Here is a 673-nt window from a genome sequence, read left to right as displayed (position 1 = left end):
CTCGTTCGCTTATCGCAGCTGGAAAAAAGAGACGATCTCGCCAACGTCGTGGCCGATTACGAAATCGAACGACGGTGTCCCGTTTCGTAAGATCGCGTCTTCCTTCGCCGAAGGAATCGTCGCGCTGTTCGTTTCGTCGTCGTCGTCGTCGTTCGCGTTGCGTGTCCGTCGACGAAAACGCACGGTTGACCTACATTCGACTCTCGTGTATTTCCGTTCGGAGGAAATATCGTAACGGCATTGGGCGCAGGTGCGGCGTCGTTACATAAGCCGGTACCGCCTCTCGCGTCGTCCCCCTGTGACGAACATCGTCGAGTATCGACGAGGACGTACCTTGGGGGAACGCGGCGAATAGTCGCGCGCAATAGGAGGACGACGGCGCAACGGGAAGGAACGGAGAGAGCCGTTGTCGGAGCACTCGGAACGACCGAGTCGAGTAGCCGAAAGAATCGAACGGCGCGCACAACTTTTCTTCGCGTCAAGGGCTTTTTCCTTTCCGTTACGATCGAGCGGACAAGCTGTTATTCCCGTTTCGTATCGTTGTATTCCGCGTAGATCACAGGGGTAGGGGTATCGTCGTTTCGAGGCGTAAACAACGCGCCGCGATGCTTCCACCGTTCCAAGTCGCTCGTCGTCTCTCTCGGCTACTCGAATCCGATCGAAAGCCGAGTCT

General features: G+C 56.8%; 1 protein-coding gene across 1 annotated transcript in view; it reads left to right on the top strand.

The window, feature by feature from the left end:
- The window catches only part of LOC100745946 (growth factor receptor-bound protein 14), a gene marked incomplete at its 3' end in the record, with an annotated part of 16,046 nt that overhangs the window by 14,197 nt on the left and 1,176 nt on the right, over nucleotides 1–673 (top strand).

Source organism: Bombus impatiens, unplaced genomic scaffold (genome assembly GCF_000188095.3).
Source record: "Bombus impatiens unplaced genomic scaffold, BIMP_2.2 scf_0640, whole genome shotgun sequence".
NCBI classification, from domain to species: domain Eukaryota; kingdom Metazoa; phylum Arthropoda; class Insecta; order Hymenoptera; family Apidae; genus Bombus; species Bombus impatiens.
The sequence above is the reverse complement of the archived record's forward strand: the minus strand, read 5'-3'. Positions and strand labels throughout refer to the sequence as shown.